The 26650-nt window shown below is 38.7% G+C and overlaps 1 protein-coding gene across 4 annotated transcripts in view; it reads left to right on the top strand.

Moving 5' to 3' along the window:
* The window catches only part of MIPEP (mitochondrial intermediate peptidase), a 164474-nt gene that overhangs the window by 60118 nt on the left and 77706 nt on the right, over window positions 1-26650 (top strand). The window lies entirely within an intron of this gene.

The raw sequence follows: 26650 nt of genomic DNA, 5'->3' as shown, positions 1-26650 counted from the left end.
TTATAACATTGTGGTCATTTTCTTTTTCAAGTTTTTCCTAGTTAAAAATTCCTTAATATATTAGGAAAAGGCCTATGCTTCTGACAGAATGTCTTGCAAAATAACAGGACCCATAACTAGTTTAAATGTTCTTTTTAGAACAGTAAAATTTGAGTATTTTGAGTTTAGAACTGCATCATTATAAGATTTAGTTTGTTGCCTTGGTTTTGAAAGTCAGCCCAAGGCGAAAATTGCTTAAGATCTATTTCCCAGGAGACATACAGACTTGTAATAAATCTTCTCCTGTCATTCTTTCAGGAGATATGAATAAGGATTGAGGTAAAAATTACAGTGTAGCTAGAACTAGATTAGTTTTGGCAGCTGTACGCTGTTTGGGAATTTTTCTTATTTTTCAGCTTTAATGCTTCTCAGTTTTGTCTAGACAAGAGCATTGATCTGGGAGGTAGAGATGGATCTGACCCTGGCCTCACCACCTTGCACAGGTGACCTTAGACCAGTCACTGAACTTGTCACCTATCTTCTCATTTATATTTTAAAAATAAAGCATTTAGAAATTAAAAATTAATAATTCATTCACACCTGCTTCAAAAGTTTTGTTAATCAAATTTAATAATGTATGCAAACTGTAAAACATAGTATTTATGAACGATTTTTTTTAGAAAAAACAGAAAGTAGACCTCTATCACATATCAGAATATTTATTTTATTTATTTATGTATTTTAGTGCTAGGGATTGAGCCCAGGACCTCATGCCAGCTAGACACGCTACCATAGAGCCACCCCCTCCCCAGAATGTTTAATGTACAACCCTAGGAACCCAAAGCCATCTGCCGTCACTTTATTTAAGCTACCAATGGCCCCATGATAACACATAAGCATTTCTAAAGGTTTTTGTTCTTTTTAAATATCAGATCATCTTACTTTGTTAGAAAATAGCATTAACAATCAAGTAAGTGATAAGAAATATGATTCCCTGTGAACTTAGGCCTAAGATTGTCTCTGTGGACTGAGGCAGCATTTTTGATTTATTGATTATGTACCATCTACATTAGTGGTTATAGCAAAACCAGCTAGTTGAAACACTCTGCTATTCAGTTATTTTCCCATTATAGAAGTGTGGAGATTTAGAGCCTGCTGTCACATATAGCTTGGGGTAGAATGGAATCAGGCTGGGAAATGGGAGCTGCAGACTCATAGCCTGGGCATCTTTGGTGCTTGGCTTTGTGCCTCTGGAGTATTTTCTCAATTTAGGTGACCATGCCTCAACAAATTTTATATCATTAGACCCAATATGTCCCCAGTGGACATCTATGGTGGGAGTTCTTTGCTTTAGAAAGGAGTTGAATTATTACCATAACAAGGATTTATGCCAGAAAATGTCTTAACTTTTAATATTCATGCATCTTCTATAATAATAAATTTTCTAAATAACCATAAATACAACAAGATATTTTATCATAGTGGGTTGGCTCTGTAAGAATATTATGCCAAATTTTTAACATAGATTTTTTAAATTAGACTAGTGATACTGTGAGGTAATAGAAACCGTCTGGTAAGTTTATGAGGTTACGTGCTTACAAGTTAAGCTTATGGCAGAATATTCAGAGAATTCAAGTGGTGCCAAGTTTGTTAAAGCATTTGTTTTTTCTGATGTTATTTCTAAAGTCTTCTCTACCTGGGCTTGGTATGCACTCTTGTAATCCCAGCAACTCCAGAGTCTGGGGCAGGAGATCACAAGTTTAAGGACAGCCTCAGCAACCCAGCAAGGCCTTAAGCAACTTAGTGAGGCCCTGTCTCAAAAACAACAACAAGAAGGGGCTGGAGATGTGACTCAGTGGTTAAGCACCTCTGGGTTCAATCCCTAGTCCCCAAAATCTTCCCAAAATGTTGTGCTCTGTTGATATACTAGAAAAGCTATTATTGATTGTTTCAATGTTTTTGTTTATATGTATGATCAACAACATTGCAGGTTTTGTTTGTCCCAAGTCAACTAGTTCCTCTCTTTGTAAGGCAGTAAAGTGTAGGCTGTGGTCAGCTGGCACAGTGCTTAGCATTCATATGAAGAGCTCAGTAAGATAGTTATTATTAGGTGACAATGTCATCCATCACCCAAGACAGAACATATTAAAAAAGGAATAGGACACTATTACTAATCACACAAAGACAGTGAGTGGTCTTAATCTAGGATTGTTGGACCCATATCCACATGTAGTCACCCAAGCTATGACAGACTTTAAGAAGCCAGATGTTTTAGGTGCAGGGACCTGAATTTCTTCTGTTGAATTAATACACGTTGATTAAGTAATTGTTACTTCAGTCTTTGGCTGATTGGGTTCAGAGGTATATTTATTCTCATTTTATGAATGAGAAAACAGGATACAGGGAGACTTCCTTGCAAATGAGTAGCAATAGAAAACCCAAGACAGGTCCTACCCCCTTTCTTTTACACATTGCTATGTCCTATGGACAGTTTTTCTGTTTGTGGATTCAAATTATTTCATTTTGCTTACCTTTGTTTTTTAAGTCATTGTGGTAGTTCTGGTTTTCTTAGAGATTCTCAAACTTGACCGTACATGAAATTGCTTGGGACTCTGGTCAAAACATAGATTTCTCTAATTTAGTGGATGTTAGATGGGGCCAAGGTCTTGTCTAAGAAGTTCCCATAGATGCTGATGCTGCTGGTCTCTACTTGACTTCATAGAGTTGGATAGTTATTATTCTTATAATTCATATTTAGGGCAAATGAATTTTGTGATTCTGAGCGAGAAACCAGACTTTATCTTCTTGACATGAGAAAGAGTCGGTTTTATGGTCTTTCATTTCTCCATTTTGACCATAATTTTGTTCTGGCATTAAAAAAAACAAAAAAGAAAAAAGAAAAAAATGAACAGTAAGGCAGACTTCAAAGGGACCATTTACACTGGGGTTTTATGGTAAGGCAGATAGATCCTGCTCAACTCTGAATATAACAAAGAAAAGTAGGGATTTACAATTAAGGGGCAAGGTAGGGAGGTCAATGAATAAGAAATTCCTGAGAGGAAAAATGAGACATTAAAGAGGATTCTAGCTAAATAGACTTAACAGAATGCTTGGTGACAGCACACAAGAGTGATCAGACATTACTGGGGTGATGGTACAAATGAAGAGGAATCTCATGACATACTGAAGACGATCAGATTTTGAGATTCTGGATAAATTGACTGCTATGACTTGGATATGATTTGAGTGTGTCCCTCATAGGCTTGTGTGTTGGAAGCTTGGTACCAACACAGTAGTGTTGAGGCAGTGGTACTTGTGGAAGGTAGTTAGGTCTTTGTGGGTACTGCCCCAGAAAAAGATTAACAGAGTTTTACAGGACCCTGGTTAATTCCTGTGAGAGCAGGTTGTCATAAAAAAGCAAGCCCGGCCTGTCTCTGGTTTCCTGTCTTACCATATATTCTCTTATGCACCCACTCTCACCATTGTTGTGCCATCTGCCAAGAGGCCTTCACCAGAGGCCAATCAGATGGAGCTGCCTAATCTTGGACTTTCAGACTCTTTTAGCTCTGTGACCTAAATAAACCAGATTTCTTTATAAAATACCTAGCATCAAGTATTTTGTTACAGCAACAGAAAAGAGTCTTATACATTGACTTAATAGGACTCTTCTAAAACTGGACAAAGCTTAAATGAATGTGGAATCCTGAGTCAGGACCTTATCTAAGAAGAGTTGGGAGGAACTTCAGTAGAGTTTGATTAAAGAGAGACTTCAGTTATTCTTCTCAAGGAACCTGGAATAGTAGCTTATACTAAGAATTTTATTGAACGAATAGATGAATAGTTAGTTGGTACTTTTAGCATATTTACATTTTGGCATTTTACCATATTATTTCCTTTGAAAGTATATTACATGCATTTCTAACCCTCATTGCCATTTGTTGACCATTGCTGTTATTTAAATTAATGTGTAAAATTCTCACAAATTAACTTAAAATGAATAAAGTTTGTATATTTAAACATCATTGTAATTAGTACAGTTTGATACTTATGGTCAAAAAGTCAAGCCCTAGAGGACATAGGAGCTTAAATCCTCTCTTTTTGTTCTTTGATCCTATAGGAACTAACATACTAAAAGTACCTTTTTTTTTTAAGAGGGGTTCTGGTGGTTGAACTCAGGGACACTCAACCCCTGAGCCACATCCTCAGCCCTATTTTGAATTTTATTTAGAGATAGGGTCTCACTGAATTACTTAATGCCTGCCTTTTGCTGAGCCTGGCTTTGAATGCTCAATCCTCCTGTCTCAGCCTCCTGAGCCGCTGGGATTACAGGTGTGTGCCACCACACCCAGCCAAAAGTGTCTTTTTTTTTTTCCCAATAAGATTTTAAAAAATAACAAGGTCCACTAGGATATACATTCCTTGAGAATCAGAATTTTTATCTGTTTTGTTCACTCATTTACCAACTGTATCAGTCACATAATGGACTGTCAGTCAGCAAATATTTGTTGAGTGAACTTTATTTTGGCTAAAACCTGTTGACTCCCTTGCTTGACAGTACTAAAGCATGCTGTCTTATCATAAATGCTGAAGCACTGGAAGTTTCTTCATAATAGTGTTTAATAATGTCTGATTCTTGACTTAAAGGGATGGTGCACTCTTTATATAGTTTTGTTGCCTTTGCTTTTTTTCTCCTGTGGAAACTAAAAGCTCAAATGGTATTACTTAGGAAAATCTGAACTATTGAAGATTTTCCTACCCACCCAGGATGTAGAAAGTTCAAAGGGCACAGATGTCAATCTAAGTACAGGAAAAGACAGATCAAATCCTAACTCTTCCTGAACCCATGGAGAGCTGAGGTCACGGGGCAAATAGTTGTCTGACTCTAAAGAGACACAGATTGTCTTGCCTGTTGCAGAACACTGGGTGACAGGTCTGACTGCCATACAAGGGGTAAGAAGAATCAGATAACACTTTAACAGATTGTTGGAGGCCAAGTATAGACTGGCTAGCAGTCTGGAATATTCAAGACTCTGATACAGGGGAAGTTGGCCCTCACACATAGTCTATTTTCTGTAGACCTCTTTCATGTGCTTGTGAAAAGCACTGGGAGCAGAGTGAGAGATGAGGTGGATCCCTCCTCAGTGTGCAGGCCTAGAGGAGGTACTTCAGGAGTGGGCAGAACCCTGACACTCTGCTCAGAGATGATGCAAGGAACAGAATCAGTATCAGGATATTTAAAAGAGCAGATAATTACAAGAGCTATCAGACAAATATTGAAATAACTCTTTTAAAGAATATCATCTCTAGTACTTAAAAAAAAGTTAATGTGGCTAAGATGAGGAACACGTGTGAACAGATAGGGAGGAGAGAAGGAAACTGATTTAGTCAAATGAAAATACAAGAAATGAAACCATAGTTTACATATGATCCATTCCCTTGTAGCATTTTTGATATGTTAGAATTCTTTTGAATCTTTAACAAGTGTGGCAGTGTCTATATCTATACATTTGACACAGCTGATGAAAGAAGCATTGAACTTACAGACAGGCCAATAAAAATTACCCCAGTTGAAATACAGAGGGAGAAAAGGAGTAGATGATTAAAGAGGAAAACAAAACAGAGTATCCAAGAACTTTGGGGCAATATCAGTGTTACATATAAGCAATTTGGGTTCCAGAAAGGAGAAGAGAGAGAGAATAAGTTGGAAGAAGTATTTGAAGGAATAGTAGCTGATAATTTTCCAAAAATAATAAAAATCAAACCAGAGATCCAAGAAGCTTCAAGAAACCAAGCAGGATAAATGACAAAAATAATATACATTGTGATCAAATTGTTGGAAACCAAATAAAAAGAAAAAACCTTGAAGGCAATCTAAGAAAAAAAAAAAGACATTACAAACATATCTAAGAATTATTGTCAACATCTCTTCAGACTATGCAGTTCCAAACTATCTACTCCCATTGCATGAAATATATTTGATTAAAATATCATCAGAAACATAACACTTTCTGATTAGTACCAATCTTTTAGAAAATGTGGACTGGAGCCTGCAGATGAAAAACTGACTCATTATTTGAAAATCAGTTGTACTGAAGGTGAAAAAATATTTTTTTAAAAATGAGTTAATGACCACATTTTGTAGCAAATATCGAAATACGGAATGTAGACTAATTAAATTAGTTTTCCTTTTTTTTTTTCAAAAACTTAATCACCAGTTTAGAGAAAGTTATTGTCCTTTAAAACTTGGCAATTTGAGGAAGTGCATATGTTTAGTTAAAAACGTGGCTATTTTAGCCAGGTGCTGGGGTACAGACTCGTATTTCTAGCCACTCAGGAGGCTGAAGCAGGATGATCTCAGGTTTGAGGCCAGCCTCTGCAATTTAGTGAGACCCTGTCTCAAAATAAAAAGAACTGGGATTAGCTCAGTGGTAAAGTACCCCCTGGGTTCAATCCCCAGTACTTAAAAAAAAAATTAGTGGTAAAGTACCCCCTGGGTTCAATCCCCAGTACTTAAAAAAAAAATTAGTGTGGCTATTTTATAAATAAAAAGAAATGTAACATGTAAACAAGAAACTGTGAAAGTACATTCCTTATTTAGAACCAGTTAGGTGCTAAAGAAAGAGAACTGTTTAGCTATCATTCCTTTCTCCAAAGAGTTTATAAATCTAAAACAGACTATATTTACAGACTATGTAGACGGAATAATAAAATGTAAATTAAGTTTGTCGGTCAATGATTACTGTATTGTATTAGATGGTAGTAATAGTAGCACTGGCTACCTTTTTTTTCAGCTTCTTCTCTATGTTAAATTTGAGTTTTTAAATTATATTATCTTGTTTGATTCTCACCTAATCCCATGAAAAGATAATATTAGCATTTTGCAGAGGAGGAGATGTAGATTAGAGAAGTTCGGTAAATTGCCCAATGCGAAACCACTAAGCTGGTAAGTAGTCAGGTTTAGTTTTGTCTGGCTGCAGACTCTACCCTCTTTCCTTTACATTGCAGTGAAGCACAGAAATGGGTTTCACATCCAGACAGTGCTGGCTTTGAGGCAGACCACAGTATCAGCTCCACACTGACAGATTAAGAAGGGGTCATGGAAGTATTTCTGGACGATGGGAAGAGACCATTTCAGTGGTCTAGGGTCTGTCATCCTTAATAGACTCCAAAGTGCTCTCCAGACCTGACATTTTTCTATATTCTTTAATGTAATTATTTAATATGGACTTTATTCTTGGTTTACAGCATTCCTAATATGCTAGTAGGATGTTAAAAAATCTTTGATAAGTATGGCAGTATCCAGATTGTAAGAACTAAGCAATTATTTGTAATTATATTTAAATTTAGAGATGAGTGGTAAGCGGGTATTTTCTCTCTTGGTAATTATCAAGATTGAAGTAGAATCTGGTAAAACATGCAACTGATTATGTGGTGAGGATTATTTCTAATTCCACAGACTTTGGTAAATTTTCATTTTAAAGAATGCTATATTATTCAAGGTTCTAGTGTTTAAAATATATTTTCATTTGTATCTAATTGTTTATTACCTGTAATCTGAGATGGGATCATTTTCTGTTTCTTCAGTATATATCATATGTGAGAATCTTTTTTTTTTATTGTAAACAATTGGGATACATGTTGTTTCTGTGTACATGAGTAAAGGCGTACCATTTGTGTAATCATAAATTTACATAGGGTAATGTTGTTTGATTCATTCTGTTATTTTTTCCCTTCCCCCCACCTCTTCCACCCCTCTTTTCCCTCTATTCAGTCCGTCTTTCCTCCATTCTTACCACCCTTCTTAACCCTAACCCTAAAACTAACCCTAAGCCTAACACTAACCCCTCCCACCCTCCATTATGTGTCCTCATCCGCTTATCAGCGAGATCATTCGTCCTTTAGTTTTTTGAGATTGGCTTATCTCACTTAGCATGATATTCTCCAATTTCATCCATTTGCCTGCAAATGCCATAATTTTATCATTCTTTATGGCAGAGTAATATTTCAGTGCATATATATGCCACAGTTTCTTTATCCATTCATCAATTGAAGGACATCTAGGTTGGTTCCACAATCTGGCTATGGTGAATTGAGCAGCTATGAACATTGATGTGGCTGTATTTCTGTAGTATGCTGATTTTAAGTCGTTTGGGTATAGGCCAAGGAGTGGGATAGCTGGGTCAAATGGTGGTTCCATTCCAAGCTTTCTGAGGAATCTCCATACTGCTTTCCAGAGTGGCTGCACTAATTTGCAACCCCACCAGCAATGTATGAGTGTACCTTTCTCCCCACATCCTCGCCAACACCTGTTGTTGCTTGTATTCTTGATAATCGCCATTCTAATTGGGCTGAGATGGAATCTTAGGGTAGTTTTGATTTCAATTTCTCTTATTACTAGAAATGTTCAACATTTTTCATGTATCTGTTGATTGCAGTATATAATGTCCTTCTTTATCCCTTCTGACTAGTTTTGGCTTGAAGTTCACATTATCTGAAAGGAGGATGGATACTCCAGCTTTTTTGCTGTGTCTGTGTGTATGGTATGTTTTTTCCCATCCTTTCACCTTTAGTCTATGGGTTCTCTTTCTATGAGATGAGTCTCTTGCAGGCAGCATATTGTTAGATTTTTCTTTTTAATCCAATCTGCCAGTCTATGTCTTTTGATTGATGAGTTCAGGCCATTAACATTCAGGGTTATCATTGTGATATGATTTGTATTCCCAGTCATTTGACTCATTTTTGTTTTTTGACATGATTTGGTTTCTCCTTTATTTGGCTATTCTTTTAGGCTAGTTCCTCCCATTGCTGATTTGCATCGTTGTTTCTCATCTCCTCCTCATGGAATATTTTGCTGAGAATGTTCTGTAATGCTGGCTTTCTTTTTGTAAATTCCTTTAGCTTTTGTTTATCATGGAAGGATCTTATTTCGTCGTCATATCTGAAAGTAAGTTTTGCTGGGTATAAGATTCTTGGTTGGCATCCATTTTCTTTCAGGGCTTGGTAAATGTTGCTCCAGGCCCTTCTAGCTTTTAGGGTCTTCATTGAAAAATCTGCTGATATCCGTATTGGTTTCCCCCTGAATGTAATTTGATTCTTTTCTCTCGCGGCCTTTACAATTCTGTCTATATTTTGTATATTAGGTATTTTCATAATAATGTGCCTTGGTGTGGGTCTGTTGTAATTTTGTATATTTGGATTCCTATAAGCCTCTTGTACCTGGTTTTACATTTCATTCTTCAGATTTGGGGAATTTTCTGATATTATTTCATCGAATAGATTGTTCATTCCTTTGGTTTGTTTCTCTAAGCCTTCCTCAATCCCAATAATTCTTGTTGTTTCTCTGTTTCTACATGGCGTAAAGGCATACCATTTGTGTAATCATAAATTTACATAGGGTAATGTTGTTTGATTCATTCTTTTTTCCCTCACCAAACCCCTCCCACCCCTCTTTTCCCTCTATACAGTCCTTCCTTCCTCCATTCTTGCCCCCCTCCCTAACCCTAACTCTAAACCTAACACTAACCCTTCCCTCCCGCCTTTATGTGTCCTCATCCATTTATTAGTGATATCATTCGACCTTTGGTTTTTTGAGATTGGCTTATCTCACTTAGCATGATATTCTCCAATTTCATCCATTTGCCTGCAAATGCCATAATTACATTATTCTTTATGGCTGAGTAATATTCCATTGTATATATATACCACAGTTTCTTTATCCATTCATCAATTGAAGGACATCTAGGTTGGTTCCACAATCTGGCTATTGTGAATTGAGCAGCTATGAACATTGATGTGGCTGTATCTCTGTAGTATGCTGATTTTAAGTCGTTTGGGTATAGGCCAAGGAGTGGGATAGCTGGGTCAAATGGTGGTTCCATTCCAAGTTTTCTAAGGAATCTCCACACTGCTTTCCAGAGTGGCTGCACTAATTTGCAGCCCCACCAGCAATGTGTGAGTGTACCTTTCTCCCCACATCCTCGCCAACACCTGTTGTTGTTTGTATTCTTGATAATCGTCATTCTAATTGGGCTGAGATGGAATCTTAGGGTGGTTTTGATGTGCATTTCTCTTATTGCTAGAGATGTTGAACATTTTCCATATGATTGTTGATTGCTTGTAGACCTTCTTCTGTGAAGGGTCTATTCATTTCCTTAGCCCATTTGTCGATTGGATTATTTGCATTCTTGGTGTAGAGTTTTTTGAGTTCTTTATACATTCTGGAGATTAGTGCTCTATCTGAAGTATGATTGGCAAAGATATTCTCCCACTCTGTAGGCTCTTTCTTCGAATTGCTGATAGTTTCCTTTGCTGAGAGAAAGCTTTTTAGTTTGAATCTATCCCAGTTATTGATTCTTGCTTTTATTTCTTGTGCTATGGGAGTCCTGTTGAGGAAGTCTGGTCCTAAGCCGACATGTTGAAGATCTGGAACTACTTTTTCTTCTATAATTTGCAGGGTCTCTGGTCTGATTCCGAGGTCCTTAGACCATTTTGAGTTTAGTTTCGTGCATGGTGAGAGATATGGGTTTAGTTACATTCTGTTGCATATGGATTCCCAATTCTCCCCGCACCATTTGTTGAAGAGGCTATCTTTTCTCCATTGCATATTTTTGGCACCTTTGTCTAGTATGAAAAAATTGTATTTATTTGGGTTTGTGTGCGTGTCCTCTATTCTGTACCACTGATCTACCTTTCTATTTTGGTAACAATACCATGCTGTTTTTGTTACTGTTGCTTTGTAGTAGAGTTGAAGATCTGGTATTGCGGTACCCCCTGTTTCACTCTTCCTCCTAAGGATTGCTTTAGCTATTCTGGGTTTCTTATTCTTCCAGATGAATTTCATAATTGCTTGCTCTATTTCTGTAAGGTACGTCATTGGGATTTTAATTGGAATTGCATTGAATCTGTATAGCACTTTAGGTAGTATGGCCATTTTGACAATACTAATTCTTCCTATCCAAGAACATGAGAGATCTTTCCATCTTCTAAGGTTTTCTTTAATTTCTTTCTTTAGTATACTGTAGTTCTCATCGTAGAGGTCTTTCACCTCTTTTGTGAGATTGATTCCCTAGTATTTTATTTTTTTTGAGGCTATTGTGAATGGGGTAGTTTTCCTGATTATTCTTTCCAAAGATTCATCACTTATGTAGAAAAATACATTAGATTTATGTGCATTGATCTTATATCCTGCTACTTTACTGAATTCACCTATGAGTTCTAAAAGTTTTCTGATGGAATTTTCTGGTTCCTCTAAGTATATAATCATATCATCAGCAAATAGGGATAGTTTGAGTTCTTCTTTTCCTATTTGTATACCTTTAATTTCTTTTGTCTGTCTAATTACTCTGGCTAGAGTTTCAAGGAAGATATTGAATAGAAGTGGTGAAAGAGGGCATCCCTGCCTTGTTCCAGTTTTTAGGGGGAATGCTTTCAGTTTTTCACCATTTAGAATGATATTAGCCATGGGCTTACCATCAATGGCCTTTACAATGTTAAGGAATGTTCCCACTATCCCTATTTTTTCTAGTGTTTTGAGCATGAAGGGGTGCTGTATTTTATCAAATGCTTTTTCTGCATCTATTGAAATAATCATGTGATTCTTGACTTTAAGTCTATTGATATGGTGAATTACATTTATTGATTTCCTGATGTTGAACCAACCTTGCATCCCTGGGATGAAACCCACTTGATCGTGGTGCACTATCTTTTTAATATGTTTTTGTATGCAATTTGCTGGACTTCTGTTGAGAATTTTTGTGTTGATGTTCATTAAGGATATTGGTCTGAAATTTTCTTTCCTCGATGTGTCTCTGTCTGGTTTAGGTATCAGTGTGATATTGGCTTCATAGAATGAGTTTGGGAGGGTTCCCTCCTCTTCTATTTTATGGAATACTTTGAGAAGTATTGGAATGAGCTCTTCTTTAAAGGTTTTGTAGAACTTGGCTGAGAACCCATCTGGTCCCGGACTTTTCTTTGTTGGTAGGCTTTTGATGACCTCTTGTATTTCATTGCTTGAAATTGATTTATTTAAATTGTGTATGTCCTCCTGGTTCAGTTTAGGTAATTCATAAGTCTCTAGAAACTTGTTGATGTCTTCGAGGTTTTCTGTTTTGTTGGAGTATAGATTTTCAAAATAGCTTCTAATTACGTTTTGTATTTCAGTCGTGTCTGTTGTGATATTTCCTTGTTCATTCCAAATTTTAGTAATTTCAGTTTCCTCCCTCTTTCTCTTTGTTAGTGTGGTGAAGGTTTATCAATTTTGTTTATTTTTTCAAAGAACCAACTATTTATTTTGTCAATTTTTTGTATTGTCTCTTTTGTTTCAATTTCGTTGATTTCAGCTCTGAGTTTAACTATTTCCTGTCTTCTACTACTTTTGGTGCTGGTCTGTTCTTCCTTTTCTAGGGCTTTGAGCTGTCTTGTTAGGTCGTTTATTTGTTGAATTTTACTTCTTTTATTAAATGCACTCCATGAAATAAATTTCCCTCTAAGTACTGCTTTCATAGTGTCCCAGAGGTTTTGATATGATGTTTCTTTGTTCTCATTTACCTCTAAGAATTTTTTAATTTCCTTCCTAATATCTTCTGTTATCCATTCATCATATAATAGCATATTGTTTAATCTCCAGGTGTTGGAATAGTTTCTGTTTTTTACTGTTTCATTTATTTCTAACTTCAATCCATTATGATCTGATAGAATACATGGTAGTGTCTCTATCTTCTTGCATTTGCTAACATTAGCTTTGTGGCATAAAATATGGTCTATTTTAAAGAAGGATCCATGTGGTGCTGAGAAGAAAATGTATTTGCTCTTGGTTGGATGGTATATTCTATAAATGTCCGTTAAGTCTAAATTATTGATTGTGTTATTGAGATCTATGGTTTCTTTGTTCAATTTTTGTCTGGAAGATCTGTCCAGTGGTGAGAGAGGTGTGTTAAAATCACCTAGTATTATTGTGTTATGGTCTATTTGGTTTCTGAAATTGAGAAGGATTTGTTTGACATACATAGATGAGCCACTGTTTGGGGCATAGATGTTTATGATTGTTATATCTTGCTGATTTATGCTTCCCTTAAGCAATATGAAATGTCCTTCTTTATCCCTTCTGACTAACTTTGGCTTGATGTCCACATTATCTGAAATGAGGATGGATACTCCAGCTTTTTTGCTGAGTCCATGTGCATGGTATGTTTTTCCCCTTCCTTTCACCTTTAGTCTATGAGTATCTTTTTCTATGAGGTGAGTCTCTTGCAGGCAACATATTGTTGGATCTTTCTTTTTAATCCAATCTGCCAGTCTATGTCTTTTGATTGATGAATTCAGGCCATTACCATTCAGGGTTATTATTGAGATATGATTTGGTTTCCCAGTCATTTGGTTCATTTTAAAAATTTCATTTATTTATTTATTTATTTATTTATTTTACACGACTTGGTTCCTCTTTTATTTGACAATTCCCTTAGGATAATTCCTCCCTTTGCTGATTTGCTTCTTTGCCTTTCATCTCTTCCTCATGGAATATTTTGCTGATAATGTTCTGTAATGCTGGCTTTCTTTTTGTAAATTCTTTTAGCTTTTGTTTATCATGGATGGATTTTATTTCATTGTTAATTTTGAAGGTATGTTTTGCTGGGTATAAGATTCTTGGTTGGCATCCATTTTCTTTCAGAGCTTGAAAAATGTTCCAGGCCCTTCTATTTTTTAGCATCTGGATTGAAAAATCTGCTGATATCCGTATTGGTTTCCCCCTGAATGTAATTTGGTTCTTTTCTCTCACAGCCTTTAAAATTCTGTCTTTATTTTGTATGTTAGGTATTTTCATTATAATGTTCCTTGGTGTGGGTCTGTTGTAATTTTGTATATTTGGAGTCCTATTAGCCTCTTGAACTTGGTTTTCCATTTCATTCTTCAGATTTGGGAAATTTTCTGATATTATTTCATCGAATAGATTGTTCATTCCTTTGGTTTGTTTCTCAAGCCTTCCTCAATCCCAATAATTCTTAAATTTGGCCTTTTCATGATATCCCATAGTTCTTGTAGATTCTGTTCATGATCTCTTACCATCTTCTGTGTTTGTTGAACTTTGTTTTCAAGGTTAAATATTTTGTCTTTAATGTCTGAGGTTCTGTCTTCCAGGTGTTCTATCCTATTGGATATGCTTTCTATGGAGTTCTTAATTTGGTTTATTGTTTCCTTCATTTCATGAATTTCTTTCTTTTTTTTTTAATATCTCTAACTCTTTATTGAAATGATCTTTTGCTTCCTGTATTTGCTCTTTTAACTGTCGATTGGCGCGATCATTCAATGCCTGCATTTGCTCTTTCATCTCATCATTCAGTGCCTGCATTTGCTCTTTCATCTCATTGTTTGCTTTCCTGATCATTTTAATTATGTACATTCTGAACTTTTCTGTCATTTCTTCTGCCATGCTGTCATTGGGTTTTATTGATGTAACATCTAGATTTATTTGGGGCATTTTCTCATATTGTTCAGGTATCAGTGGACCGCTGAGATATTGCACATTTCCTCTATTGACTTATAATGTCCCTGAATATTTCTAGTATATCCCCTCTTAGCCTTCAGTAGGGTGAAGTCTTGGAGGAAGTTGATAATGCGGTGCTCCACAAGGAAGGTGCCTCTCTAGGGGTGGTGGCCTTCAGGTGGGGTATATTCCCTGCTAGTGGGCAGAGATACCTCCACTTATTGACCAATGGTCATCCAAAGGGGAACTAGGCTGCGGGCTGAGCCATGGCCTGTTTGGGCTTGTGTCTCTGATTTTACCGTCCTTGTGGGAAAACCTCACCCGGCAGGGAAGACTCACCCGGTGGGGTGGTCTCACTGGTCAGTTCCTCTCCTAGAGGTTCCCCTCAATCTACAGGTACCACCTGGGCTGGGCAGCCTTCCTCTGCAACTGTCCCAGGGGCCCAGACCTACCTCCTGGGCCTGGGAGCCTCACCCTTTGCAGACGAGTCTCCTTAGGCTGCCTCTCCTCAGAGAATCTGCCTGCACGCCTGGAACCTTCGCTCTGCCCCGAGCATGTCTCTGTGCGGCTCTTCCACCAAGAAGCCTCCTAGGTCCCAGGACCCTGCTCTGCACCTAATCGCCTGGCTATGCAGCCCCTCTTCTGAGCAGCCACCTGGAGCCCCGTACAATCGCTCCGAGGCCCAGAGACCCGCCGCACGCCTCTTCCTCCTGACTGCTGCCCAGTGTTCCGGTGTGGTCTCTAGGAGTCCAAGCAACTCACTGTGTGCCTCCTCCTCCCGCCAACCGCCTGTAGCCCTGGGCAGTCACTCCGAGTCCAAGTGACCCGCCCCGTTTCTCCTCCTCCTCCTGGTAGCCCCCCGGGTGTTCAGTAGCAGTCACTCTGAGTTGCTCTGAGTCGCTCTGAGTCCACGTGACCCACTCTACGTCTCCTCCGGGCAGCCAGCCGGAGCTCTGGTGCGGCCACCCGAGACCAAGCGCTCTCCTCCTCCAGGCAGCCCCCTGGTGTTCAGGAGCCGTTGCTTTGAGTCCAAACAACTCACCACTCGCCTCCTCCTCTGAGCAGCCGCCTGGAGCTCCAACGCAGTCACTGGGAGTCCAAGCGACCCGCCGCGTTCCTCCTCCTCCTCCTACTCCAGGCAGGACCCGGTGTTCAGGAACGGTTGCTTTGACTCCAAACAGCTCGCCACGCAGCTCCTCCTCTGGCAACCGCCTGTAGCTCTGGTGCAGCTGCTCTGAGTCCAAGCGCCTCGCCGCACTGCTCCTCCTCTTCCTCCTCCTCCTTCTCCTCCGGGCAGGCCCCGGCGTCAGGAGTGGTCGCTCTGAGTCCAAACAGCTCTCCTCGCAGCCCCTCCTCTGGGTCGCTGACTGGAGCCCCAGTGGTTGATCCGAGTCCCAGTGCTGTGCTGAGCGGCCTCCTCTGCGACGCTCCCAGTTGTCCGAGTTTACTACTCCAGCGGGGGGAGGGGTGTTCTCGCCGGGCAGCTCTACTTCACAAAGTTCCCTGCGTTCCAGGACTACCACCCCATCCTGACGCCTTCCCTACGGGAGAGACTCACCCGGCTGCTTTGAGTTGGTCCCAATTCTCTCAATATCTCCTCTTTTGAATCCTGAGTCCTGGAGCAACATGAAGTGCAGCCACCCTCTAGTCTGCCATCTTGATACCTCTCCCAATAATTCTTAAATTTGGCCTTTTCATGATATCACATAGTTCTTGTAGATTCTGTTCATGATTTCTTACCATCTTCTCTGTTTGGTCAACTTTGTCTTCAAGATTAAATACTTCGTCTTCAGTGTCTGAGGTTCTGTCTTCCAGGTGTTCTATCCCATTGGTTGTGCTTTCTATGGAGTTTTTAACTTGGTTTATTGTTTCCTTCATTTGAAGGATTATTGTTTTTTTTTTTTTTTCAGTATCTCTAACTCTTTATTGAAATGATCTCTTGCTTCCCGTATTTGCTCTTTTAACTGTTGATTGGTGCGATCATTTAATGCCTGCATTTGCTCCTTCATCTCCTCGTTCAATGCCTGCATTTGCTCTTTCATTTCCTCGTTTGCTTCCCTGATCATTTTAATTATGTACATTCTGAACTCCCTTTCTGACATTTCTTCTGCTGTGCTCTCATTGGGTTTTGTTGATATAGTATCTTGGTTTCTTTGGGACATTTTCTTCCCTTGTTTTCTCATATTTGTCAGATGTCAGTGGGACTCTGAGATATTGCAGATTTCCTCTATTGGCTTATAGTGTCTCTGTAGATTTCCAGTGTATCACCTCCCAGCCTTCAGTAGCCTGAAGTCTTGGAGGAACTTGATAATGCAGTACTTCCGAAGAAAGCTGCCCCTAGTCTGCTACTGGTTCTGGGCTTGGAGCTGACTGTGTACGGAAAGGCTCTCACTGGGCGGTCTGCTCCGAGAAGGTGGCTGTGAAAGAAGCCCTCCACCGGAGTGAGCAGGACTGCTTGGGGAAGTCCCTGGCTGCCCTGTCCTCTCTCCTGAAACTGCCTGTGGGCCGGAGCTTGCCGCTGACTCCGGGCCTTGGAACTGGTTCTGTGCAGAAAGGCTCTCATTGCTCCGAGAAGCTGGCCGTGTGGGAGGAGCCCACCGCTGGAGGGAGCAGGGCTACCTTGGGAATACTCTAGCTGCCCTGCCCTGCTCTGAGAAGCCGCCCCTATCCAGGCCTGCCGCCTGGGCCGAGCTTCACCCAGTGGGGGAGACTCACCCTGTGGCTCTATTTTAGTCCGAGTCTCTCAATGCCTCCCCTTCTTGAATCCTGGGTTCTGGAGCGACAGGAGATGCAGTCACCCTCTAGTCCGCCATCTTGGATTGCCTGTCATATGTGAGAATCTTGAGTTTAGGAGACAATAATATGAAACATCTGCACTATTGTATATATATAACCACTTTTGGAATTATAGCCTGAATTAATTCAATGTTGGTTATCATGACTTATTGATAAAATGAAATTTGCAGAAAAATATTTTAACCAGGAATCTTTTCTAATTTGAATCTTTTTAAAATTTTTAATATTGATTATTTACTACTAATTTAAAAAATTTGCATATAACTTGAATGAGTTCATTATTTACGTTGATTTTGTTTTAAATCTATTATTCTTTTATTTTAAAAATGAAATATTTTCTAAGAACATAAGTGTATAACACTTGCTTCATGAGCTGAAATGTGTTTATTCCAGACAACTAACAAGAAAACTAGATTTTTAAAAAATAATTTTTAGAATTAGAGCCAGCTTGAATTAATTTTCACTTTACACTGCACTTCATATAAATGTATCATTTAAGACGTGGTTAGATTGGTTAATGATTCTGTCTGAGTACTAGGATTTCACTTCTATCCATTTAAAAATATTTTTTGATAAATGTTCTTTGTACTAACTACAATATGTATACTAGACCTTAGATACATAACTTTTAGACTTATTTGTTTTTTATATTTTACATTTTGAACTAATTATAGATGCAAGACAGGTCCCCATATCCCTTCAATCAGTAACATTTTATTTAACCCCATGTGGGTTTTTTTAAAACATTATTTTTTAAATGTTTTTTTAATTTATTTATTTTAATTAAAAATCATAAATTTACATAGGGCAATATTGTTTGATTCATTCTGTTATTTTTTCCCTTCCCCCTACCTCTCCCACCCCTCTTTTCCCTCTACACAGTCCTTCCTTCCTCCATTCTTACCACCCTCCTTATTCCTAACCCTAAACCTAACCCTAACCGTAATGCTAACCCATCGTACCCCCCCTTTTATGTCCTCATCCGTTAATCAGCGAGATCATTCGTCCTTTAATTTTTTGAGATTGGCTTATCTCACTTAGCATGATATCCTCCAATTTCATCCATTTGCCTGAAATGCCATAATGTTATCACTCTTCATGGCAGAGTAATATTTCATTGTATATATATATATGCCACAGTTTCTTTATCCACTCATCAATTGAAGGGCATCTAGGCTGGTTCCACAATCTGGCTATGGTGAATTGAGCAGCTATGAACATTAATGTGGCTGTATCTCTGTAGTATGCTGATTTTAAGTCCTTTGGGTATAGGCCAAGGAGTGGGACAGCTGGGTCAAATGCTGATTCCATTCCGAGCCCTCTGAGAAATCTCCATACTGCTTTCCAGAGTGGCTGCACTAATTTGCAACCCCACCAGCAATGTATGAGTGTACCTTTTTCCCCACATCCTCGCCAACACTTGTTACTGCTTGTGTTTTTGATAATTGCCATTCTAATTGGGGTGAGATGAAATCTTGGAGTAGTTTTGAGTTGCATTTCTCTTACTACTAGAGATGTTGAACATTTTTTCATATATCTGTTGATTGCTTGTACATCTTCTTCTGTGAAGGTTCTATTCATTTCCTTAGCCCATTTGTTGATTGGATTATTTGTATTCTTGGTGTAGAGTTTTTTGAGTTCTTTATATATTCTGGAAATTAGCGCTCTATCTGAAGTATGAGTGGCAAAGATATTCTCCCACTCTGTAGGCTCTCTCTTCACATTGCTGATAGTTTCCTTTGCTGCGAGAAAGCTTTTTAGTTTGAATCTATCCCAGTGGTTGATTCTAGCTTTTATTTCTTGTGCTATGGGAGTCCTGTTAAGGAAGTCTGATTCTAAGCCAACAAGTTGAAGGTTTGGACCTACTTTTTCTTCTATAAGATGCAGGGTCTCTGGTCTGATTCCGAGGTCCTTGATCCATTTCGAGTTGAGTTTTGTGCAGGGTGAGGGATAGGGATTTAGTTTCATTCTGTTGCATATGGATTTCCAGTTTTCCCAGCACCATTTGTTGAATTGGCTATCTTTTCTCCTTTACATATTTTAGGCCCCTTTGTCTAGTATGAGAAAATTGTATTCATTTGGGTTTGTGTCCATGTCCTCTATTCTGTACCATTGATCTACCTTTCTATTTTGGTACCAATACCATGCCATTTTTGTTACTATTGCTTTGTAGTGGAGTTGAAGATCTGGTATTGCGATACCCCCTGCTTCGCTCTTTCTACTGAGGATTGCTTTAGCTATTCTGGGTTTCTTATTCTTCCAGATGAATTTCATAATTGCTTGCTCTATTTCTGTAAGGTACGTCATTGGGATTTTAATTGGAATTGCATTGAATCTGTATAGCACTTTTGGTAGTATGGCCATTTTGACAATATTAATTCTTCCTATCCAAGAACATGGGAGATCTTTCCATCTTCTAAGGTTTTCTTTAATTTCTTTCTTTAGTGTTCTGTAGTTCTCATTGTAGAGGTCTTTCACCTCTTTTGTGAGATTGATTCCCAAGTATTTTATTTTTTTCGATACTATTGTGAATGGGATAGTTTTCCTAATTTCTCTTTCTGATGATTCATCACTTAGTATAAAAATGCATTGGATTTATGAGCATTGATCTTGTAACCTGCTACTTTACTGAATTCACTTATGAGTTCTAAGAGTTTTCTGGTGGAATTTCCAGGTTCCTCTAAATATAAAATCATGTCATCAGCGAACGGGGATAGTTTGAGTTCCTCTTTTCCAATTTGTATCCCTTTAATTTCTTTGGTTTGTCTAATTGCTGTGGCTAGAGTCTCAAGAACGATATTGAATAGAAGTGGTGAAAGAGGGCATCCCTGCCTTGTTCCAGTTTTTAGGGAGAATGCTTTCAGTTTTTCACCATTTAGAATGATATTGGCCATGGGCTTAGCGTAGATGGCATTTACAATGTTAAGGAATGTTCCCACTACCCCAGTTTTCTCTAGTGTTTTGAGCATGAAGGGATGCTGTATTTTATTGAATGCTTTTTCTGCATGTATTGAAATAATCATGTGATTCTTAACTTTTAGTCTGTTGATATGGTGAATGTCATTTATTGATTTCCAGATGTTGAACCAACCTTGCATCCCTGGGATAAAACCCACTTGATCGTGGTGCACTATCTTTTTAATATGTTTTTGTATGCGATTTGCTAAAATTTTGTTGAGAATATTTGCATTGATGTTCATTAAGGATATTGGTCTGAAATTTTCTTTCCTCGATGTGTCTCTGTCTGGTTTAGGTATCAGGGTGATATTGGCTTCATAGAATGAGTTTGGGAGGGTTCCCTCCTCTTCTATTTTATGGAATACTTTGAGAAGTATTGGAATGAGCTCTTCTTTAAAGGTTTTGTAGAACTTGGCTGAGAACCCATCTGGTCCCGGACTTTTCTTTGTTGGTAGGCTTTTGATGACCTCTTCTATTTCATTACTTGAAATTGATTTATTTAAATTGTGTATGTCCTCCTGGTTCAGTTTAGGTAATTCATAAGTCTCTAGAAACTTGTTGATGTCTTTGAGGTTTTCTGTTTTGTTGGAGTATAGATTTTCAAAATAGCTTCTAATTATGTTTTGTATTTCAGTCGTGTCTGTTGTGATATTTCCTTGTTCATTCCAAATTTTAGTAATTTCAGTTTCCTCCCTCTTTCTCTTTGTTAGTGTGGCTAAGGGTTTATCAATTTTGTTTATTTTTTCAAAGAACCAGCTATTTATTTTGTCAATTTTTTGTATTGTTTCTTTTGTTTCAGTTTTGTTGATTTCAGCTCTGATTTTAACTATTTCCTGTCTTCTACTACTTTTGGTGTTGGTCTGCTCTTCTTTTTCTAGGGCTTTGAGCTGTAGTGTTAAGTCGTTTATTTGTTGATTTCTACTTCTTTTGTTGAATGCGCACCATGAAATAAATCTTCCTCTACGTACTGCTTTCAAAGTGTCCCAGATTTTGATATGATGTGTCTTTGTTCTCATTTACTTCTAAAAATTTTTAAATTTCCCTCCTGATGTCTTCTTTTATTCATTCATCATATAATAGTGTATTATTTAATCTCCAGGTATTGGAGAAGTTTCTGTTTTTTATTCTGTCATTTATTTCTAATTTCAATCCATTATGATCTGATAAGTACAAGGTAGTATCTCTATCTTCTTGTATTTGCTAGCAGTAGCTTTGTGGCATAAAATATGGTCTATTTTAGAGAAGGATTCATGTGCTGCTGAGAAGAAAGTGTATTCATTCTGTGTTGTATGGTATATTCTATATAAGTCAGTTAAGTCTAAATTGTTGATTGTGTTATTGAGGTCTATGGTTTCTTTATTCAATTTTTGTTTGGACGATCTATTCAGTGGTGAGAGAGGTGTGTTAAAATCACCTAGTATTATTGTGTTGTTGTCTATTTGATATCTGGAATTGAGAAGGATTTGTTTGACGTACATGGATGAGTCAATGTTCGGGGCATATTTATGATTGTTATTTCTTGTTGATTTATGCTTCCCTTAAGCAGTATGTAATGTCCTTCTTTATCCCTTCTGACTAATTTTGGCTTGAAGTCCACATTATCTGACATGAGGATGGATACTCTAGCTTTTTTGCTGTGTTCATGTGCATGGTATGTTTTTTCCCATCCTTTCACCTTTAGTCTATGGGTATCTGTATGAGATGAGTCTCTTGCAGGCAACATACTTTTGGATTTTTCTTTTTAGTCCAATCTGCCAGTCTATGTCCTTTGATTGATGAGTTCAGGCCATTAACATTCAGGGTTATTATTGTGATATCATTTGCATTCCCAGTCATTTGACTCATTTTTGTTTTTTGACATGATTTGGTTTCTTCTTTATTTGGCTATTCCTTTAGGCTAGTTCCTCCTGTTGCTGATTAGCATCGTTGTTTTTCATCTCTTCCTCACGGAATATTTTGCTGAGAATGTTCTGCAATGCTGGCTTTCTTTTTGTAAATTCCTTTTGCTTTTGTTTATCATTGAAGGATCTTATTTCATTGTCAAATCTGAAAGTAAGTTTTGCTGGGTGTAAGATTCTTGGTTGGCATCCATTTTCTTTCAGGGCTTGGTAAATGTTGTTCTAGGCCCTTCTAGCTTTTAGTGTCTGGATTGAAAAATCTGCTGATACTCTTATTGGTTTCCCCAACAATGTAATTTGATTCTTTTCTCTCGTGGCCTTTAAAATTCCGTCCTTATTTTGTATATTAGGTATTTTCATAATAATGTGCCTTGGTGTGGGTCTGTTGTAATTTTGTATATTTGGAGTCCTATAAGCCTCTTGTACCTGGTTTTCCATTTCATTCTTCAGATTTGGGAAATTTTCTGATATTATTTCATCGAATAGATTGTTCATTCCTTTGGTTTGTTTCTCTAAGCCTTCCTCAATCCCAGTAATTCTTAAATTTGGCCTTTTCATGATATCGCATAATTCTTGTAGATTCTGTTCATGATTTCTTACCATCTTCTCTGTTTGGTCAACTTTGTTTTCAAGATTAAATATTTTGTCTTCAGTGTGTGAGGTTCTGTCTTCCAGGTGTTCTGTCCTATTGGTTATGCTTTCTGTGGAGTTTTTAACTTGGTTTATTGTTTCCTTCATTTGAAGGATTTTTGTTTGGTGTTTTTTCAATATCTCTATCTCTTTATGAAATGATCTCTTGCTTCCCGTATTTGCTCTTTTAACTGTTGATTGGTGCGATCATTTAATGCCTTCATTTGCTCTTTCATCTCCTCCTTCAATGCCTGCATTTGCTCTTTCATCTCCTCGTTTGCTTCCCTGATTGTTTTAATTATGTACATTCTGACCTCCCTTTCTAACATTTCTTCTGCTGTGCTGTCATTGGGTTTTATTGATGTAGTATCTAGGTTTGTTTGGGACATTTTCTTTCCTTGTTTTCTCATATTGGTCAGATGTCAGTGGGACTTTGTGATATTTCAGAATTCTTCTATTGGCTTATAGTGTCTCTGTAGATTTCCAGTGTATCACCTTCCTGCCTTCAGTAGCCTAAAGTCTTGGAGTAACTTGATAATGCAGTGCTTCCAATGAAAGCTGCCTCTAGCCCGCTACTGGTTCCAGGACTTGGAGCTGGCTCTGTGTGGAAAGGCTGTCACTGGGGGGCCTGCTCCGAGAAGCTAGCCTGGAAAGGCGCTTCCTGCTGGAGGGGTCCGGGCTGTGGGCTGCTTGGGAAAGTCCCTGGCTGCCCTGTTCTGGTCCCTGAAGCAACCTGCGTGCAGGAACTCGCCGCCCTGATTCAGGGACTTGAAGCTTGGTTCTGTGCAGAAAGGCTCTCACTGGGGGGCCTGCTTTGAGATGCTTTAATATCTGGCCCTGTGGGAGGAGCCCATCGCCGGAGTGCACAGGGCTGCCTGGGGAACACTCTAGCTGCCCTGCCCTACTCTAATAAGCCACTCGAATCCGGGCCTGACACCCGGGCAGCGCTTCACCAGGTGGGGGAGACTCACCCTGTGGCTCCATTTTAGTCTGAGTCTCTCAATGCCTCCCCTTCTTGAATTCTGAGTTCTGGAGCGACTGGAGATGCAGTCACCCTCTAGTCTGCTAAAACATAATTTTTGACAAACTGTTTTTGGTTGTCCTTGTGCTTGTATGTGTTCTTCTTTACATATTTTGTTTTACTGCAAACCTGGCAAGGAAGGGATGAAACCTCACTGAATTTGTCTTGGAATGTTTGCCCTTTCTATAAAGTTTGAACCTTGAGGATGTTGGCTTCTAAATAAATGAGCTACTTCAGAACGGAAGGGGAATGTTGCGTTTGGCTTGTGGTGCTAAGGCTTGGCATTTCCGGTAATTGTCTACAGAGCAAAGAGCTGAGCCTTTCACGGGGGCCGAGTACAGCTGTGGGCCAAGCAGCTGTCCTGCCTGCTCTCCCCTCCTGGGTCCATATTCCTGCTCAGCAGGACACCTTTCCATGGCCTTTCTACTTCTCCCTCTCTTCCCCCACCTCTGGTGGCCCCCTCCCTGACCAGGGCCTTCAGCAGGCAGCTCAGTAATGCCAAAGCACACCCCAGTGCAAAGAGTTGTCGTGGCAGTGTTTTGCTTTGTGACACCTTGCACGATTTTGCCTCATCTCTTTAACCCTCAGACTCCCACTCCCTCCCAGCCACTTCCTCTCTGAGCTCAAGGAGAGTTCCACCTGAAGGGGGACCTTCTGGGTCTCCTCCCACTTGCTCTTCTGGCTGAGCTATTCTTTCCCCTGACATCTGTACTGCTTCCCTTCCTGCCTTCTTAGGCACCCACCTCATGTTCTCATTGTCTCCTCTTTTCTACATCTTGAACTTTTTCTCGAACTAGCTTAAGCATTTCCTAACCCTAAACAAAATTTTCCTTCTCTCCCCAACCTTCCCACTGCTGCTGCTTCCCTCCCTCACTGTGCACTTCTCAGCCACTTCCAAAAACAGGTCAGGTGGTCTGTGTTTACCTTCTGTCTCTCCCCATTGCTCCTCTTCAGCTCATGGGAACTGAGCTTCTGCATCAGTACAGATGTTCTCACAGGATACCATGCATCATCTGCTAAGGGGTTTTCCTAATGCACTTCTGCCTTCATCCTGGTCTCTATCTACTTTGCAGCCAGAGGACTTTTAGAACACAAAATTGACCCCATGAAATCTTTACTTAAAATTCCCCAGTGGTTTCCCATGCAGTGGTGCCTGAGGGTGGAGCCCTGGCTTCTTGGTTGGCTTGCCTGGGGGATGCTGAACTGCTCCACCTGGCTCTCTCTCATTCTCTGGGCTCTTCTCCACCTTCTTCCTCATTTCTTCCTTTTGAGTCTGTTCTTATTTCTTCTGCTTGGAATGCTTCTCTCTCTCCCCCACCCATCCTTCTCTTATCCAGTTAACCCTATTCATTTTGCAGTGTTTTACTTCTGTCATTTCCTCAGTTGAGCCTTTTAAGGTCACAGCTCTCATACTATCGTACACCATTTTACCTTCTCAGCACTCATTGTGGTCAGTAATTGAAATAGGTGCTTATGTGGAGAAGCTGGCCAAGAAGCTCTTGAGCAGGTATCCTCTCTATTGTTCATCATTTTTGGTCCCTCATGCCTAATATAGTAGTGCTAATAGTGATCTTTATGTCTGTTAGTTAAATGAGAAACTGTCATCCTTTCACCTATACTTGTGTTATGAAAATAAAACTGTTAAAACTTCGTAAAACATGAAACATCTCCTAGGTGTAGCATGAATCCTGTCAACATAAGCTATCAGATAAAGTAAGGTTTAAAGAACCAATGTTTTGCTACAAGCAGTTGGCAGGTGTGACTTAATTAAATCTTGACTTTAAAAAATTCTCATTGAGAAAATTTTTCTTTCATATCATATAGGTTTTGGTGTCAGAAAGCCCCAGGCCTTTGACCTCTACCACAGTTTATACTACATAACTTCTTTCAGTTTTTGTCTTAACTCTAAAATCACTTTTTCTTCCTGGTTTGCTTTTCTTGTAGCCAAATGGAATGAGAACAGAAAAGGATAAAGATTTGGTCTGAGCCACCATCAGACCCTAGGTAGTCTTTAACTTTAGAAGTGAATCACTAACTGTGATTCTTGTAGTCATCCATCCTTCAGCCAGCCTTTACTGAGTGGCTGCTGTGTGCTAGGCCCTGTTCTGAGCCCCCGGCATAGAGATGGCAATGACTGGTTCCCAGTCCACAATGTGAGTCTACATTCTCATTCACAGGCCAATAATATAGACTGGACAACTAACTAGACTGCTGAGTCACCTGCCACCATAGGGGCTATTAACTTAAATTTAAAATAGAATTGTATTAACTTAATTTACAATAGATTGTAAATAGAGTTGTATAAAGTGGTTGCTTCAGTAAGCATCAATATTAGTGATTTTAAAGATTGAGTAAGTACTTATTCAACTGCATTATTAGGTTATTTCCAAGAGGATGTGTATGTTATAGGATTAGGCCTAATTAGTATTACAGAGAAAACTTTAAGCTTTGTACTGAATGTCCAAGTTCTATAATTCCTTCAGGTTGGAAAAATAAGATTCTGCAATTCATTATCATGCCAATTTGTCAGGATATCAAGTCAACTTTAATACTGCTGGCACCATGGATTGTTGTGGATTATCATTATTTCTTGACATTTTAATCTTTTAGTCCAATAGTCAGTTATTCTGTGCACTTAAAAGTCAAGAGAGCACTTGAACAGACACTCATTGGAAACAAAGGAACAGAAAAAGTATCCCCTTGGGGTTTTAAATAGATTGTAAAGATCTGTGCCAATATTGTTGCTCCCTATAATCCTGCTTTTTCATGTGCAAACCCTTATTTGACAGTTGAAATTAAATGGAATGTCTCCATCTGTGTCATCATCTGAAATATTTAAAAGTTATTTGAAAACTATAATGAGATTCTGTTATTCATTTTTCGATTCAA

The sequence above is a fragment of the Sciurus vulgaris genome, assembly GCF_902686455.1.
Source record: "Sciurus vulgaris genome assembly, chromosome: 4".
Classification (NCBI taxonomy): domain Eukaryota; kingdom Metazoa; phylum Chordata; class Mammalia; order Rodentia; family Sciuridae; genus Sciurus; species Sciurus vulgaris.
The sequence above is the reverse complement of the archived record's forward strand: the minus strand, read 5'-3'. Positions and strand labels throughout refer to the sequence as shown.